Here is an 18,715-nt window from a genome sequence, read left to right as displayed (position 1 = left end):
TTCTCCCTGTTTTCATAATAAAAACTGGGGAGGGGGAACGTAAATACATAAAAATATAATGAAAATAAATATTATCCATGATATCTCACACGTAGAGATTAGCACCTTTTGCATCTTAGCAAATTACCTTTTTTTTTTCAGTTCCTCCAGAATGTTTTTCTTCCAACTAAGGTGAGATCCTTCTCCATGTAAAATTTTATAGCTTTACATTTTATTTTAAAATTTATTCATAAATATTTTCACATGACTATGGAACAAATGGTTAAAAGGTTTTAACTATTTCTCAATTGATGGACATTTAGTTTGTTTCCAATCCTTTACCTTATAAATAAGTATTTGTTAATGTGATTTTAATCTATTAATGTATTACCTTCTTAAGAAAAGGCTCTTGGTGATCATGAGTGTAGATAATGCTATTTTGTTGTGTCAGTATGTTTTACTTTTGAGAGGAAGAAAGAGAAAACATGACAAAAATTGATGATTAATATTGCTGGAAAAAGCATTTCATATCTTAAAGTCCTTGTAAATTAGTTACCTTGAGAGACAAAGTAGATAATATGAATAAGAAAAGTCAATGAAGTTTTTAGTTGTGTAAAATGTGCATAATATAAACATTACCATCTTAACCATTTTAAATGTACAATTTAATGGCATCAAGTACATTTACAGTGTTATGCAACCATCACCACCATCCATCTGCAGAACTTTTTCACAATCCCAGATAGAAACTCTACACCCATTGAACACTAATCCCCATTGCCCACCCCTGTCAGCCCTTGGTAACCTCCATTCTATTCTCTGTCTCTACAGATTTGCCCATTCTGAGTACTTCATATAAGAGGAATCATATAGTATCTGTCCTTTTGTGTTCAGCTTATTTCACTTAGCTTAATATCTTCAAGCTTCATCAATGTCGTAGCATGTATCAGAATTTCATTCCTTCTTAATGCTCAATAGTATTATGCTGTATGTCTATATCACCTTCTGCTTACCCACTCATCATTCAATGGACACTTAGTTTCTTCTTCCTTTTGGCTTTTGTGAATAATGCTGCTATAAACATGGGTGTGCCGGTATCTCTGTGGGACGCTGCTTTTACCTCTTTTGAGTATATATATCTAGAAGTGGAATTGCTGTTTAACTTTTCGAGAAACCACGAAACCATTTTCCAAACAAAGCTATTTGATAATAAATGTTAGGCATTAATGATCCTTTTCTTTTCAATGTGTGTCGACTTGCTGGCCCACACAGCCAGATCTGGCCCTAGTACCTATCCATCCTTAACTTCCACCTAACTCCCACCCACACTTCATTGAAGTCACACTCACTGCTTGCCCATTTCTGGCTCTTCAGGCATACGCTCTGCCTGGAACATTCTTCCCAGATATGCACAAAGTCCACACACCTCACTTCTCAAGGCTCTGCTCTCATGTCCCCTACTCAGAGAGGCTGTCCTACCTTGACCACCCTGTCTAAAGTGAAAGTAATACCTTGTCAGTCTATCTTCACTTCCTGCTTCTGTTTTCTTTCTAGTACTTACCACCACCCAATCTATTATATGTTTATTTGCCTTTTTCTATCTTTCCAGTGGCGTGTAAACTTTAGGAGAGCAGACTTTGTCTACAATGTTCACTGCAGTAACCCCTATTCATAGTCTCACACTTAGTAGTTTTTCCATAAATATCAGATGGATGATGCAACGAATGAATACCAGACCAGGGCCCAGTCACTAGTCAAGAGTTGGCCTTGATTTTCTAGAAAGATCCATCTCATCGAGGACTTCTTAGACTCAGGTGTTCGGTGTATTTGCTGTAGTTGTGATTATGCTACATAGTAATTCCTTCTATACATTTATTACCCATAGGTGTTAAGCTACACATTTTGTGATAACTTGTTTCTATTTTCTACTTTGAAAAAAATTAAAATTATGAAAAAGTTACAAGAATAGTAGGATGAACACCATACACCTTCTGCCCAGGCTCATCAATGTTAGCAGCTGAACACAGTTGCTTTATCTCCCCCTCCCCCATATATTCATGACTGTTAGTGTTATTCTGAGAATCTTGACAACATTTCTCTTAAACTTCTTGCTAAAACATCTGAACACCACTGAAGGGCTGACTTCCTCAGAGTTTCCCATTTTCACGCTAAATGTCCTCTGAGACCTAACCAATCTTGAGTGGACCAGTTAAATGGCATCAAAAAAAGTTAACAAACCCAGAAGCAATTTTAAAGGATAAAGTTAAATTAACTTGGCCAGGCGTGGTGGCTCACGCCTGCAATCCCAGCACTTTGGGAGGCTGAGGTGAACAGATCATCCTGAGATCAGGCATTCGAGATGAGCCTGGCTAACATGGTGAAACCCCGTTTCTACTAAAAATACAAAAAATTAGCCAGGTGTGGTAGTGCACGCCTGTAATCCCAGCTATTCGGGAGGCTGAGGCAGGAGAATCGCTTGAACCCGGGAGGCGGAGGTTGCAGTGAGCTGAGATCACACCATTGCACTCCAGTTTGGGCAACAAGAGCGAAACTCCGTCTCAAAAAAAAAAAAGAAAAAAAAAAAAGCTAAACTGACTTTTTGCCAACCTAAAGTTAACATCATGTATTAGGAGTCAGAGTTAATGGTTCTCTAATGCTGTCTAGGCTTACCCTGTAAAGACACACGGGCAGAGAAAGACAGAGAGAGGGAGAGAGAGAGTTCTGCCCCAAAAATGTTTTGCCAAAATAAGTGTGTGGCATGTTAAAGCATCATTTCACACTTCCATTGTAATTTAACTTTCTATTTATATAGATTTTGCTCTGAGTCCATCCTCATTGCAGCTTTATGGGAAAAATCACCAAATCCCTGTACAAAGACCTGCTGGGTGTTTTTCTTTAACTCTACTGCCATCTAGTGTGGAGAAAAGAGAATTCTGGATTCTGCAAAAAAGAATGAATGTGTATTATTTGCTTGTATTCAAACGAATGTTTTGTTGCAGAATAAATTTGGAAACTATATCCACCATGATCTTCTTGTTTTATTTTGGATTCAGTAAAATTTCTAAGGAAAAAAACATACTTCAAAAATTAGAGCTTATGTCACATTATCTTGAAGGCAAGATGGACAATAACACTTGGTTTTCCCAGCGACCCTTTGGCCCATTTGGCGTCACAAAGGAGTTCCCCCTCTTCCTTTACCGCCCAGCTATTTACCTGGTTCTTTGGCATGACTTCTTTGTGATGCTTACTGGTCATTGGCTGTTTCCTGTCACTCCTGTGGGAATGTGAGCTTCCTAAAGGCAGAGATTTTGCCTTTGTTTTTTTTTTTTTTTTTTTTTTTCCTTTCCTGCTTTGTTTACTGATATATCCCAAATTACTAGAGCAAAGCCTGGAACATACATAACAAGCATTTAATAATTATTTATTCAATAAATAAAGGAATAAATGAAGGAATGGTGGGAACCATTCTAGAAATGGATGTAAAGGCATACTAGGGGACTTCAAAAAGGTCATGGGGACCGGGCACAGTGACTCATGCCTGTAATCCTAGCGCTTTGGGAGGCCAAGGCAGGAGGATTACCTAAGGTCAGGAATTCAAGGCCAGCCTGGCCAACATGGTAAGACCCAGTCTCTACTAAAACTACAAAAATTAGCCAGGCATGGTGGTGTGCACCTGTAATCCCAGTTACTCAGGAGGCTGAGGTAGGAGAATCACTTGAACCTGGGAGGCAGATGTTGCAGTAAGCTAAGATCACGCCACTGCACTCCAGCCTGAATGACAGAGCAAGACTCCGTCTCAAAAAAAAAAGGAATTAAAGGATAAAAATACCAGCCTGGCCAACATGGTGAAACCCCATCTCTACTAAAAATACAAAAATTAGTCAGGCGTGGTGGTGTGCACTTGTAATCCCAGCTACTTGGGAGGCTGAGGCACAAGAATCTTTTTGCCCAGGAGGTGGAGATTGTGGTGAGCCAAGATCGTACCACTGCACTCCAGCCTGGGCAACAGAGCCAGACTCTGTCTCAACAACAACAAAAAAAGATAAAAATAAAAAATATAAACTTTATTTCCCAGCATAAGCTTCATCAAGTTCAAGACACTTTTCTAAATGATGATACAAACCATTTTGTCCATCCCTAAAGAACTGACGGGCCTGAGAATTTAACCATGTTCATGTTGTCTTTTTTTTGTTATTAACTGAACAAAAATGGGTGATCTGTAAAGATTTTTTAAGAATAGAAAACAGAAAGAAGTCAGACAGAGTCAAATCAGGACTGGAAGGTAGGCACCTAATGATGTCTCATGAAAACTCTTGCAACATTGCCCTTGTTTGCTGAGAGGAATGAGCAGGAGCATTGTCATGGTAGAGAAGGACTCTCTGGTGAAGTTGTGAAGTTTTTCCAGGAGTCTTTCTGCTAAAACTTTGGCTAGCCTTCTCAAAATGCTCTCATAATAATCAGATGTTATTGTGCAGAACATCAACAAGCAAAATGCCTTGAGCATCCCAAAAAAACTGTTGCCATGACCTCTGCTCTTGACCCGTCCTCTTTTGCTTTGACTGCACCACTTTCACCTCTTGGTAGCCGTTGCTTTGATTGTGCCTTGTCTTCAGGATTATATTGGCAAAGCCATGTTTCCTCTCCTGTTACAAGTCTGAAGAAATGCTTCAGGATCTTTATCCTCTATATTTAAAATTTCCATGGAAAGCTCTGCTCTTGTCCACAGCTGACCCAGGCACAACTGTTTTGGTACCCATTGAGTGGGAAGCTTGTTCAACTTTAATTTCTCAGTCAGAATTGTGCAAACTGAACCAATCGAGATGTCTAGGATGTTGGCTGTTGTTTGTGCTGTTAATTGTCAGTCCTGATAATGTTGTTCTCCTGTCTATGATGATGGCTGTTGTTTGTGTTGTTAATTAGGGTGTGAACAAGAAAAATTTTTCCTTGCAAATTGATGTGGATGGTCTGCTGCGGCAGGCTTCATCTTCAACAATGTTATCCTTTCCTTTTCTTTTCCTTTTATTTTAAGAGACAAGACCTCGCTCTGTCGCCCACGTCGGAGTGCAGTGGCACCGTCATAACTCCCTGCAGCCTCGAATTCCTGGATGTGAGCAATCCTCCTGCCTCATCCTCCCAAGGAGATCGGACTGCAGGCATGCACCACTGCACCCAGGTAAATTTTCTATTGTTTGTAGAGAAAGGGTCTCGCTATGTTGCCCAAGCTGGTCTCAAACTCTTGGCCTCAAGCAATCATCCTTGGCCTCCCAAAGTGCTGGGATTGTAAGCATGATCCACCTCATATGGCCCCGTCCTTTTCTAAAACAAGTTATTCATTTGTAAAATGATCATTTGAAGAACTTTCCCCATCAACTTTTTGTAAAGCATCAGTGATTTTACCATTCTTCCACCTAAGTTTCACCATAAATGTGACGTCTCTTCTTGCTTGAATTTTAGCAGAATCCATGTTTCTCTTATAAGGACCCTTTTCAAACTGATGACTCATTCTCCTTAATGCCTCAAACTAGACCTTGTTCAGACATATTATAATAAATTAGTACAGGTTTATTTGGTGTAAAAAAGAATTTTAAATCCATGCACAGTTTTTTCATAATACATATTTTTCATGGACTTTTTGAAGACCCCTAGTATTTACAGTGTAAGTTTTGCTTTGTGACTGATATCTTTTCTTGTGGGCAGAGCACATTTTCATTCACAGGCTACTCCCTGACCTTTGACTCAGGATTCCCTCCTGGGGAGACGAGAACTGTCAGTTCTTTGAAGTCTTTGAAATATGATTTGAAATCATATTTCCACTCAAATAAACGTTGCTTCTGTTTCTCAGAAACAGAGATACGGATAGGAATCATGCAACACTAGATATTACATGAGTAGACATTACAGCCCATTATCTGTCCATCAAAAACAGAAATACCAATAGGAACCATATAATGTTAGAATCAAATGACTTTTTAGAAACCATAAAGCAAACCAGATAAGCTCTTGATTCTCACTTTCAGGCTAAATCTTAAAAATAACGTTCTAAAGCAAGTTTTAAAGGTTGTTTTGCTTTCTTTCTATTTAATATCTAGTTAAAATCCTTACATTTTTCCTCCTTGTAAATTATACTAAATGTCATTTCAATCCTTAGCTAAAACAGATAAAAGTGATAACTTTGAATTTCCTACTCACAGTATAACGAAGAGCTCTAAAGAACGCATTTTAAAAAGTACTTGGGAATAAGAAGATTACATGAGATATCAAAAATCTTTACAGGGGGCTATAAAAAGGAAAAGTTTAAGGAAGCCAGGTTCCCATCTGAAATTGGAAAAATATCCTTGTGAGGCATCAGAGGAATCTCAGTTCACTACATAAAAATCAAGAAGATTTTTTTCTCCAGCATGAATGGGTCCGTTTGCTTTGGATGGAGATACCAAGACTGATGTGAAAACCTGGCCCGTGAAGCATGCTTATAAAATGATGATGCTGATTCCACACTTGGCACACACAAGATTGTCTCGGTAGCCTGATGCTAACATTGCTTTCAGATTACACATCATAATTTTTCAAGCACCCACATCTTGGTTACCTAATTTGGTCCTCCTGAAATGCCTGTAGTGCAGATGAGACCAGGGTTGTCCTTGACTGCACTGTTTTGTGGCTTTTGAGTAGGGAAGCTGGACACGTCTTGTTTTCCTCTCTGTCTTAGCCTCCCAGTGTCATGGACATGGTAGCTATGCCAGCACAGGTCCAGGGGTCTCTCCCACCCTCCCCCAGACCACTGCAGGTCCTGGGGCACGTTTTACACCACTGCAAATCCTAGGAGGTGAACGTGGCAGGGGCCCTCATCTCAGCTGGAGGCTCCTAGCAGGTTTGATGGAAACAGCTTGCAGCTCTGAGCACAGCTTGGTCACCATCTGTGCCCATCAGCAAGTTAAATAAACTCCCTGGGCTTCACATTCCTCTTTTGTAAAATGAGCACATAGATTTGCATGATCTTTAAGGCAGTGGATTCCAGAAGATTAGTCCATGGATCAGTTTGAAAAAAAAAAATTAATTTTGGGAATTCACGTGGGCTTGCCAACTCTTTGTTGTTTGAAATACATTAAAGAGCCAGGAGTGGTGGCTCACGCCTGTAATCCCAGCACTTTGGGAGGCCGAGGCAGGTGGATCACTTGAGGTCAGGAGTTCAAGACCAGCATGGCCAACATGGTGAAACCCCGTCTCTACTAAAAATACAAAGATGAGCTGGGCATAGTGGTGAGTGCCTCAAATCCCAGCCACTCGGGAGGCTGAGGTGGGAGAATCGCTTGAACCTGGGAAACAGAGGTGGCAGTGAGCCAAGATTCTGCCAGTGCACTCCAGCCTGAGCTACAGAGCAAGACTCCATCTCAAAATAAAAAGAAAGAAAGAAAAAGAAAAAAGAAATACACTGAAGATAACAACTCTGATCGTCCCTCCTCCCACGCTGGTTCCAACCAGTGGAGAACTGACACCGAGATCCAGATGAAGATCAAAAAAACAACTTCATTAGTTATTGGTCAAGTGCCTAATGCCCACAGAGTAACAGAGGGTCTCTTAAGGCAGAGTAAGAAGACACTAGCTGGTATCTCTCCATCAGTGAGATTTAACAAACACACCTGAAGCCAATGGGCAGAGTAATCTCAGAGCAGCGCCCCTTCCACCTCCAGAAGCTGAGCCCTACTCCTATCCCATCCTTCTCCTTGTGTTGGCTTCTGGGATATGTAAAATGGGCAGCTCAGCTATTGCCCCAAAAGGCTCTGAAATCAGTAAGGACAGAATTAAGATAACTTTGCTGGGCACGAGATTATATGCCTGTAGTCCTAGCTACTCAGAAGGCTGAGGTGGGAGGATCACTTGAGCCCTGGAGTTTGAGACCAGCTGGGGCAACATAGCAATACTCTGTCTCTAAAAAATAAAATAAAATAAAGTAAAATAAAATAAAATGGTAAAAAAGAAAGAAGAAAACTTCAAGACCGCACATACTGAAGGCCAAAATCCATTGCTTTTTAAATTTTCCATCTCCAATTATATTCCACTTAATACCCAACATAACTCATGACATTTTACAACAAACACCACATGAAAGTCTAAAATGTTCCAAATAAAGCAAAGCCAACCACACAAAAATGCCCAAATTTACATAAACTCACATTAGTGATTACAGTTTCAAAGAGAGGTTGAAGTCTAAAGATGAAATCCTTTGACTTTGGTAAATTAAAGTCTGAAGACATTAAGGTTCAACATTTTCTCTCACTTGATTTGGCATATAGTAGAAACTTCTCAAGAACATAATCCTGACAGCAGAACTGTCTCTTTCCTAAGTGCTACAGACAGAGGATTGTAGGATCCCACCGGCACAAAAGGCATTTTCAAGAGCAAGCCAGTAGTTTGAGATACAATCCACATGTGAGCTTCCAGTGGGAGGGATCCTAAGACAGCAGCCACTGAAATAGTGCCCAGGGACTGGGTAGGCAGCCCATACCTCCTTCTTGGTTGCAATAACTGTTTCTCAGCGGAGATACAGAATTTACCCTGGGCCTCCATGCACTCTCCAGCTCTGTGCTCAGGAAGATGCTAGAATTGCCCACGCCACTTTAGGCCATTCCCAGAACTATTCACATTAACGTGGCAGGTACTGGCTACCACGTTGAGGGTTTGTCTCAAATCCCTTAGAGAACAAACAGTTAAATACACACAGTAGAATATGGCTCAGATTTTAAAAAGGAACGACATTCTGACACGTGCTACAACATTGATGAACCTGAGGACTTAGGCTAAGTGAAATAAGCCAGATAGAGAAAGATAAATACTGCATACTTCCACTTATATGAGGAACCTGGAGCAGTTAAATTCATAGAGATGGCTGGGTGCGGTGGTGTACACCTATAACCCCAGCACCTTGGGAGGCAGAGGTAGGCAGATTGCTCGAGCTCAGGAGTTTGAGACCAGCCTGGGTAACATGATAAGACCTCATCTCGCCGGGCGCGGTGGCTCAAGCCTGTAATCCCAGCACTTTGGGAGGGCGAGACGGGCGGATCACGAGGTCAGGAGATCGAGACCATCCTGGCTAATATGGTGAAACCCCGTCTCTACTAAAAATACAAAAAACTAGCCGGGCGAGGTGGTGGCCGCCTGTAGTCCCAGCTACTCGGGAGGCTGAGGCAGGAGAATGGCGTAAACCCGGGAGGCGGAGCTTGCAGTGAGCTGTGATCCGGCCACTGGGTGACAAAGCGAGACTCCGTCTCAAAAAAAAAAAAAAAAAAAAAAAAAGACCTCATCTCTACAAAAAATACAAAAATTAGCTGGGCCTACTGGCACATGCCTATAGTTCCTGCTACTCAGAAGGCTGAGATGAAAAGATAACTTGTGGCCAGGGGTTGAGGGTACAGTGAGCCAAGATCGTGCCACTGCACTCCAGCCTGGGCAACAGAGTGAAACCTGTCTCCAAAAAAAAAAAAAAAAATCATAAAGACATGCAGAATAGTTGTCAGGGACTGGGAGGAGGTGAGAATGGGGAATTATTATTTAATAGGCATAGAGTTTCAGTTTGGATAGTGGCAATGACAGCACAACAGTGTGAATGTACTTAATGCCATTAAACTGTGGATTTAAAAATTATTAACATGGTAAATTTTATGTTATGTGTATTTTACCACCATTTAACACTTTAATCTTCAATCAAAAAAAAAAATCCTTCTTAGCCTGATTGTGGAACTAAGAACACTTATGATTCTTTGCATAAGTCTAAGCTATTCAATGCTGGCAGGTTGCAATGAAATTCGAGGCTTCTTGAGGCTCTTTTACTAAATACCACAGCTCACCCAGCACCCGGCTGCACTCCCCATGTTAATCCATGGAGGAAGGGTCTCCCTCCCACACTTCTACCTGTAGACCAGTGCTGGGAGGAGAGCTTCCACCCCACTTCCCTGCCATCCAAAATGAAGAGAAGTACTGAATCTGATGAGTGAGGGCTGGCATCACAGGGCATGGTTCCCCAGTGGGCAAGGTACAGTGTCAGTGTTACCTGCAACTGTCTTTATCTTTCTGTGGCCAGCAAGCTGAGCAGGGCCCACCTCAGCAAATCCATAACTCACTTTCTGCTCCACCCACTCTGCCTGTGACCAGGAATGAGTCAGAAGGGCCTTGTAGAATGGACCTGTCTGAATCTGGTTTCGGGGAGAAAGTAGAAGGCTGCCCTCAGGTCTGCCAACTGAAAGTCTGTATCTCAGCTGGCCTGGACGCAGGACTTGACTAGGTCAAAAATGGGACTTTGATTCTCATCTAGATGTCAGTTTCTTGAGGTGCTTCTCCTCTGGCAGAAAAGGGGTTAGAAATGAGAGGGTAAAGGAGAATGGTGTTATTCTCCTCAAATCACCATGAAATGGTCTTTTAAAAATAAGAAAAGTAGGACAGACATTCTAAAGAAAAAAAAAAAATATTTTCAACTGAACACATTTAGCTTTATACAAAGTTCACCTTGTTTCTTTGTCTTTCATTTTGTCCAAATTGTTAATTTCATAATTATCACTAGTCCAGGAACCTGCATTTGAGAAATCTTTGAGAAGCATTCCTCTGAAGTATGTTTTTGCTGTCAAAGTCTGTGACATAAATAACTCACTTCTGCTTCCATCACCCCTCCCAAAACCCCAGTCATTGAAAGAGAAGACTAGAGCAGAAACTACAATTTAGTGCCTTACAGAGTGCTTTGTACAAATAAATACTCAACAAATTTTTTAAATACAGCCTACCGCCTGTGTCAGGGTGACTCAGGAATCCATCTGACCTAAAGTCCCATCTGTTTATCTGAATCCGGAGTCCAGATACTCACATGCAGATGAGAAAAAAGTATTAGGAGTGGCACATCCCTGAGCCACACTGCACCAAAGATGATTTCACAATAGGTACCCAGTTTATTTTTGCTTCTTGAGGCTGCCTGCAAATTCAGGTTTCTCTGGTTCATCTCCTTTGCGTTAGTATGTGTTAATTAAAGTGAAATTAGCACGTCTTCCTTAAGCTCTGGCCCTCATTGTATACACACCAGGACTAATATTAAGCGGCCTTCACTTCGTGCTCTCTAGGCATCGGGGATCTTCAGGACTCACATTTTTTTCTCTGAGAATTATTAGCTCATTCTGCCTACCATGTTCCCCAGCAGAGAGGGAGGAAGAGAACTCTCTGTGTCCCCCACCCCCACACAAAAAGCCATTCTCTTCTTTGCAAGCAACTGGTACATGTTTTCAGCTGACATGTCCTAGATTGTTCTAAAAAGAGCAGCAGCAAGAGAAACTGCAAGAACAGATGATTCAAAGACTCCCTGGGAATTGCCACAGCCAGCTCATAATTACAAATGCAGGGTAGGCGGAACATCTGTATCCTGAGTCACTCTGCTTTTCTAGAAGGGAGAATGTTATTAGCCCTCCTGCTGCAGGAACTTTTGAGATCTGTTAGCAGGCGCCAGAACTGGTTCACAGTGTAATCTGTCCTCTCGAGGCTGCAGGTGACCCACTCCCCACCCCCATACAAATCTAACATACCTTGAAGTCATTATAATTAATTACCAACTGACTATAGCCCAGAGAGCTTTTAAGTCAATATTTTGAATAATAACTCTGCAAAGGTAATGTGCATGTGTTTTGGGGGAAGAATGATAATCTTAAAAATCTTATAAATGTTTCTGAGCTTGGTTCTCTAATGCCTGGAATGATACAAAGTTAGGGGCCTTGCCTTTTGTGGGAAGAGATAGTAGGAAAAAGTAAAAGGAGAAATGGGTTTTTCTGGAAAACTATAAGAACAATTATCTTAAATGAGAGATGGTTGAGGCTCTGGGGTTAATGAATAACAAAAAGATGATGGCAAAAGAAACATAAGACATTGATGAGTGAAAACAAGAGCTAGTAGTTTTGGCACAGCCAAGTTTACCAGTGTGTTGGCAGGAGTCACTGTTCCTTCTTGTGTGATTTCTTTGGGGACATTTCACTGTTTATACAGAAAGTGTAAACATAGCTGTTGATTTAACAAAACACTGTTTTTCATTCCCCGTCTCCCACAGCCATGGTAAATAGCCCAACATTTAAGCTCGCAGGCTTTGATGTGAGTTAAGGTAAGATTCAGCTGTGCTGGTCATAGCTGTGTGCCTTAGGACAAACGTCCTACCCTCTCTGAGTCCCGTTTCGAGATTGCTACAGGAATCACAATCCTATCTGTCTCAAAACGCAGTTTTAAGGATATAATGAGGCAATGTGTATAACCACCAGAGTATAATTTTTGGGACACAGCAAATCCTTAATGAACGTCAGGGTGAAGTGGGGTGGCACTTGGCTGTTGTCAATTTATCTAAGTGAAGTCCTCACTTACAAACACCTGGTGTAGAATAAAACTAATGGTCTCCAGGGTCAGCGCTAAAACCTCAAACTCTGAACAGTGTCACACAAAATGCTTGCATAAGGTAGCTTTCCTCTACTAAAAAAATTAAAAAAAAACTAGCCGGGCGAGGTGGTGGGCGCCTGTAGTCCCAGTTACTCGGGAGGCTGAGGCAGGAGAATGGCGTGAACCCGGGAGGTGGAGCTTGCAGTGAGCCGAGATCCGGCCACTGCACTCCAGTCTAGGTGACAGAGCGAGACTCCGTCTCAAAAAAAAAAAAAAAAAAAAAAAAGGAAATGCGATGAACCCCTGGAAGAAAAACTGAGGATGACAGAAATGTCCACTTAGGACATTTAGACAGACCCACTCAAGTGTTTGTGAAGGGAAGATGGCACATTATCATCAGGTCTTTTTGAGCTGGCCACAGGTCCTACGCGGGGATTCTAGAAATTAAAATGGCCTGACCTGAGTCTGATTTTGCCCAAGCATCCTCATAGGACCTCTTGAGAATGTAATCATTCTACTACTTGGTCTGAGGGTAGAAATGGGGAAACAAGGGGAAGCTGGAAAGTGATTGTAGGAAGGCCCCGTAATGGGACCATGGTAGGAGGAATGTGTCTCAGGAAGGGTGAGAAAGTTATTCTCACTGCCTCTCATGCTTCTCCTCACCAACCTCTCCCCCAGACGGCATGGGCTTGGGCACTGGACATCCTCCAAACTTGACCAGTTATATGCTATCACTCTAATATAACATAATGTTCTTAGTCTATTTTGGCTGCTATAACAAAATACCGTAAACTAGTTGGCTTATAAACAACAGGAATTTATTATTTCTTACTCTTATGGAGGCTGGAATGTCCCAGATCAAGACACTGATAGATTCCATGTCTGGTGAGGGCCCGCTCCTGGTTCTTCTCACTGTGTCTCACATCGCGAGGGTGTTCTATGGGGTGCCTTCTAAAGGCGCACTAATCCCATTCAAGAGGGCTTCTTCGTCCTTGCCTAATCACCTCCCAAAGCCTCCATCTCCTAATACCATCACCTTGGGGGTTAGGATTTCAACATTCCCATTTTGGAGGTACATAACATTCAGCCCATAGCAATAATGAAATTGTATCCTTTCAGCAGCAGGCACTAGAATTCATTTTGTACTAGATCCATCATTGTTGGGAGAAGACCCTGGGCCAGCCCACTTCAGCCAGGGAGGTACCCATGGGGTCATGGATGTTGGCTGGCACTGTGGCTTCCGCAAAATTATCCTGCGAAGGGTGAGATGTCTGTGACACTCCTGAAGTGAAGGAGGAAGAAGAGACAGGAGGAAAGAGAAAGTTAAAAGAGAGAGAAAAAAGAAGAGTCAATGCAGTGATGAAGAAGACAGCCCCTCAAATTCTCACCAAAGCCACTAAGCCCATACAGGCTTGGAAGTGGGTTAAGAGTATGAGTGGGGTTTGTGTCCAAGTTCACAGATCACAAAGCAGAAAAAATGCAGGCAGAAGTAAAGCTACAAGGCAATGTGGCCTCAGCTGCTAGCTGGGTTACATAAAATATCATATGATTAAACACATAGTAAGTCCTCACTTAACATTGTCGATAGGTTCTTGGAAGCTGCGACTTTAAGCAGAACTATTTGTAGCAGGTCCTCAAATAACATCGTTTTGTTCTACATTGTTTTATTATAACGTTGATTTAAAAAGAATTGGTTTTGTCACACATCATTTTGCTTAAAGTCACAGTTTCCAAGAACCGATTGAGGTTATTAAGTCAGAACCTACTGTATGTATTTCTACTGAAGGCTCAAACTATTAAGGTGCAAAAAGATCTAGACATGAGACAGTGTGCAAGTGGCATGCCAAGCAGAGGGAACCCCCGTGCAGATGCACAGAGACAACCATGCACAAAGTCATGCACCCATCAATATTTGTTGAACTCCTGCCATGTGCAAAGGAACTATGTCAGGCTGTGGAACCCCACGTTGAGCAAAACCAGAGTCCTGGTATTCACACGCCAATGAGAAAGACAGACACTAATCAAGTCACTGCACAAAAGCCTGTAAAATGACAGTGGTCAGGAGGGCTATGCAGCCCTCACATGGTGCAATGAGAGAATGAATAGGGAAGCTGGCCTCGTCAGGGGGATCAGAGACCTCTTCCACAAATAAGCAATGCTTGGCCTGAGAACTGAATGACGAGACCTTAACTAGGTGAAGAAAATAGAGCAAAGCACCCCTGGAAGAGGAATATGGGCGGCCAGTTGGAGGACTGAAATAATGCAACATGTGTTTAGGGCAAAGAGAGCACTGAGGAGAATGAGCAGCATAAAGTCGGAAGGTTGGAAGGAGCAGGCTTCTCAGGGGCTGCAGACCATCTTACCAAGTTTAGTCTTTGCCTTCAGGGAGAGAGGAAGTCACCGACAGGAAACTGATAGGAATACCCAAGAAAGTCTGAAAATGGCAGATGAGTCCTCTGTGTATGCATAAAGTGTGTCTCCACTTTACTTAGCATCTCCATAAACTATAAATTTGGCTTACCCTGAGTTGCTGGGCATGCCCCAAATGAAGAAATATTTAATTAACATTGTTAACTTAGAAGGTTGGGCACAGTGGCTCACACCTGTAATTCGAGGACTTCGCAAGGCCAAGGCAACAGGATCACTTGAGCTCACGAGTTGGAGACCAGACAGGGCAACATAGCAAAACCTCATCTCTACTAAAAATACAAAAAACCTGGTGCGTGCTTGTAGTCTCAGCTACTCGGGAGGCTGAGGTGGGAGAATCACTTGAACCCGGGAGGTGGAGGTTGCAGTGAACTGAGACTGCACCACTGCATTCCAGACAGCCTGGGTGACAGAACACTACTCCACCTCAAATTTAAAAAAACACAAAAAGTAATAAAAGAAAAAACTGTTAACTTACTAACTACATTTCCATAATCAGTATTTTTTAAATGAGTTTTCTATCAACACACAAGAAAAACCCTAAATTCTGAACTACCACTGAAATGTAAATGCCCAGGATGTAAATTCATAATCAATATTTAATTTTTAGTGACTTTAAGAATACTGGTCAAACAGCTGGAGTTCTATTTCTTTTTTGTTTGTTTGTTTGAGACAGAGTTTTGCTCTCGTTGCCCAGGCTGGAGTGCAATGGTGCAATCTCAGCTCACTACTACCTCCACCTCCCAGGTTCGAGTGATTCTCCCGCCTCAGCCTCCTGAGTAGCTGGGATTACAGGTGCCCGCCACCATGCCCAGCTAAATTGTTGTATTTTTAGTAGAGACAGGATTTCACCATCTTGGTCAGGCTGGTCTTGAACTCCTGATCTCAGGTGATCCACCTGCCTCGGCCTCCCAAAGTGCTGGGATTACAGGCATGAGCCACCCTGCCCGGCCCAGAGTTCTAATTCTGCCTCTGCCTCTTATTAGTCACATAGCCTTGCACAAGTCTCCAAACCTCTCTCAGTCTCAGTTTTCTCATCCATAAAATGGGATAAAATGGGTCCAGTGCACCCCACAGGATTAAAAGTGAGAGCCTTGGGCAGGGTGTGGTGACTCACGCCTGTAACCTCAGCACTTTGGGAAGCTGAGCCAGGCTGATGGCTTGAGCGAGTAGTTTGAGACCAGCCTGGGCAACATGGTGAAACCCCATCTCTACAAAAACTACAAAAATTAGCCAGGTGTGGTGGCACACACCTGTAGTCCCAGGTACTCAGGAGGCTGAGATGGGAGCATCACGTGAGCCCAGGAGGTTGCGGCTGTAGTAAGCCAAAATTGCACCAGTGCACTCCAGTCTGGGTAATTGAGTGAGACTCCGTCTCAGAAAAAGAAAAGAAGCAAGTGAGAGCCTTTTGTAATACAGCAATATACCAAATAAAGAGATCATCATTAACATTTCTTCAAATTTGCATGGGGAAAATACAGAACCATAGAACTTATTCCACTCAGATAATGACTTTTTTTTAACTTCATGCTTCAAACTGTTTTGTAATATTGGTATAAAATCATGCTTTATCTTTAAATCCATTGTCCTCTAATACATCATAAAACAATTTCTTATGTACATGAAGACACCAAGATAGAGATTCTCTGGGAAAAAAAGTTTTCATTTTATTTCAGCCCTGATGAACAATTCAATTCCAATATTATGACCAAAGTTTTATATCTATTTTTAAAAAGGAAAAGAACACATGAGGCTGGGCACAGTGGCTCACGCCTGTAATCTCAGCACTTTGGGAGGCCGAGGTAGGCAGATCACGAGGTCAGGAGAACGAGACCATCCTGGCTAACATGGTGAAACCCCGTCTCTACTAAAAATAAACAATAAAAAAAAATTAGCGGGGCGTGGTGGCGGGCGTCTGTAGTCCCAGCCAACTGGGAGGCTGAGGCAGGAGAATGGCGTGAACCCGGGAGGCGGAGCTTGTAGTGAGCCGAGATGGTGCCACTGCACTCCAGCCTGGGCGACAGAGCCAGACTCCGTCTAAAAAAAAAAAAAAAAAAAAAAAAAAAAAAGTACTGTACGAGATGCTATTTCGCACGTATCAGGATTGGCAAAAATGTAAACTCTTGACAAACCAATTTGTGGGAAAGCACACACTCTCATTCCCTCCTGGGCCGTACAAAATGGTATAATGCCTGTGAAAGGAATTGGGCAATATCTAGCAAAAATTCATTTTCAGTTTCCCTTTGATCCAGAAATCACGCTTCTGTGAATTTACCCTGAAAATGCACCTCCAACAACAGAAGAAAACACGTGCACAAAGTTATTCATTGCAACATTATTTGTAATAGAAAAATATTGGAAACACCCTAAAGGCCCATATGTAGGAGTTTGGTTGATAAACTCTGGTACGAGTATAAAAAAGATTTCTGTTAAACTCCATAAACTGATTTCCAGACTATATTACTAAGTGAAAAAAGACTATATGTAGTATGCTACATTTTGTGTGATAAAGACAAAATGTATATTCATTCATTTATTTATTTTTTAAAAAAGAAAGACAGAGGCCGGGCACGGTGGCTCACGCCTGTAATCCCAACACTTTGGGAGGCCAAGGCGGGCAGATCACGAGGTGAAGAGATCGAGACCATCCTGGCCAACACAGTGAAATCCTGTCTCTAAAACACAAAAATTAGCTGGGCATGGTGACATGCCTGTAGTCCCAGTTACTCAGGAGGCTGAAGCTGGAGAATCACTTGAACCCGGCAGGCGGAGGTTGCAGGGAGCTGAGATCACCCCACTGCACTCCAGCCTGGCGACAGTGCAAGACTCCGTCAAAAAAAAAAGAAAGATAAAGAAATACAGGATAAATAAGAAATAAATGAATTTGGTTACCTGTGAGGGTTGAGGAAATGGAACGGAAAACAAAATGAAAAGGGGATGGGACCTGTCTCAGTATAACTTTTATGCTGTTTTGAATTTTGAACCATGTTTGTATTTTACATATTCAAAAAATAAAATTAAATCAACAAGAATGGGGGAACAGAGACCTGAAAGTGAAAGAAATGAATAAACTTGATTATAATCAAATTGGTAACACGATTGGAAAGAAAAAAGAATTAATCCAAACAATTTTTGGACACAGCAACAAAGTATTCTGACTATACACCTTCAATGGAATAGAGTCTAAGACAAAACAAAAACAAAAAAAGAATCTTAAACTTACCTGCTATGTTTGCTTTTGGTAATGGTGTTGGTGAGGCAATTCTGGAACCATTTTGTGTATATTGCAAGATTGAGCAATTGAGTAAACATCTATTGACATTTTGAGGTACCAGGAATTTCACTGTGGGAGAAAAAAGATACAAATATAGATGAGGGGAAGGAGAGGAGGAAGATCCTATATTATTGGATTGGGTATCAGTTGGCGGTATCATGAATTCATGGTTTTGACAACGTATTTTCCTGTTCTGTCCACTGAAAGGCCCTAAAAGCAATTTTGCCACAGAGTAGTGAGCACACACAGCACCCGTATCTTGCTCTCTAAATACCATTTACCAGACCCTTTGGAAGAATAGCTCATTTCCAGGTGAGCCTGGAATATCTTGTGCCACAAATGTTAAAAGTGCTCAAAAACTGAGGAAGATGTGTCAAAGAGATACAAGAACCAGTTTAAGGGGGCTGCCACTCATCAAATTTGGGGCAATTCATACTCAATAAAATATAATTCATGAGTTCATATTATATTAAAAAGAAATGTTAAAGGGATTAGGAAGAGAAGGGAAGTCCTTTTTATAGAAAAATGCCAACTAATAAACATAGACAAAATGATAGAAACAGAAAATTGTCAGTCAGGCAAAGTGGCTCATGCCTATAATTCCAGCAGTTTGGGAGGCTGAGGCAGGCAGGTCATTTGAGGTCAGGA

General features: G+C 41.8%; 1 long non-coding RNA gene across 3 annotated transcripts in view; it reads right to left on the bottom strand.

Annotated features, from left to right (window-relative positions):
* Positions 1 to 13,162: 13,162 nt before the first annotated feature.
* Positions 13,163 to 18,715, bottom strand: part of LOC135967479 (uncharacterized) — a 45,582-nt gene continuing 40,029 nt past the window's right edge. The window contains exons 5-6 of one of the 3 annotated variants that reach the window (XR_012424834.1): positions 18,017 to 18,136; positions 13,163 to 13,648 (exon numbers count right to left, since the gene is read on the bottom strand). This is a non-coding gene — a long non-coding RNA (uncharacterized lncRNA). Of the gene's footprint in view, positions 13,649 to 16,441; positions 16,831 to 18,016; positions 18,137 to 18,715 lie in introns of those variants that run through there. The other 2 variants (XR_012424833.1, XR_012424835.1) reach the window with 2 other exon arrangements.

The sequence above is a fragment of the Macaca fascicularis genome, chromosome 15 (genome assembly GCF_037993035.2).
Source record: "Macaca fascicularis isolate 582-1 chromosome 15, T2T-MFA8v1.1".
Taxonomy (NCBI): domain Eukaryota; kingdom Metazoa; phylum Chordata; class Mammalia; order Primates; family Cercopithecidae; genus Macaca; species Macaca fascicularis.
The sequence above is the reverse complement of the archived record's forward strand: the minus strand, read 5'-3'. Positions and strand labels throughout refer to the sequence as shown.